At 42.1% G+C, this 743-nt stretch overlaps 1 non-coding gene across 1 annotated transcript; it reads right to left on the bottom strand.

Annotated features, from left to right (window-relative positions):
- Positions 1 to 366: 366 nt before the first annotated feature.
- Positions 367 to 440, bottom strand: TRNAT-AGU (transfer RNA threonine (anticodon AGU)). Its single transcript has one exon. It is a non-coding gene; the product is annotated as a tRNA-Thr (tRNA).
- Between the last annotated feature and the right edge of the window lie 303 nt (positions 441 to 743).

The raw sequence follows: 743 nt of genomic DNA, 5'->3' as shown, positions 1-743 counted from the left end.
GATAGCTAGATTCTATGGACCCCAAGTTTTTCTGAAATTTTAAGAAAAGACATTTTTTCCAGAAAATAATTAAATAGATGTGTCATTATCGTAAATCAAATATAAATATGCGCCTACAACGCCCCCTCGTCAAAACTAAACAATCTTTTGTAGAGTGGACGTTTAAAATGCACCAAATTCTGCCACAGGCATGAGGTGTTAACAGTGGTGCTGCCTCCATTTGATCGTGTGTCCGACTCATTGCCTTTCCCTTCTTTCGACGTAGTGCTTTCCGATTGCCTGTACAAGGTAAGAAAGCCTTGTATGGGAGAAAACATAGGAGTGCTCCATTAAGCGTGGAAATACAACTGATATATACGCACAGAAAGGCACCGGTCAGATTCGAACTCACGATCTCCTGTTTACTAGACAGGCGCTTTAACCTACTAAGCCACGGCGCCGACGGCTGCAGGTGGAGGAAGAACTCGCTGCAATGACCAAGTTTCGTTGCCTGGCCTAATTGAGTAAGTGTCTGTAGGCGTAATCCCCCAGCTAGGCTAGTATTAGCATCACGTAGCAATGCGGAGTGCCAGAAAACCTGTTTGTGGCTTATATTTTGTCATGCCATGCCGACCCTAACACGGGTACTTTTTTGAAGGAAGAAGGAATCGATCTGTTCATTATCTAAATCCAGATAATTTTTCTTAATGAGACAGGGTTAATTGCTTCTAAATTATATTTCCCTTATATATTCCATCCTTCTG

This window comes from Dermacentor andersoni, chromosome 6, assembly GCF_023375885.2.
Source record: "Dermacentor andersoni chromosome 6, qqDerAnde1_hic_scaffold, whole genome shotgun sequence".
In the NCBI taxonomy this organism is placed as follows: Eukaryota; Metazoa; Arthropoda; class Arachnida; order Ixodida; family Ixodidae; genus Dermacentor; species Dermacentor andersoni.
Note: the sequence above shows the minus strand (reverse complement) of the source record. Positions and strands in the feature narration are given on the sequence as shown.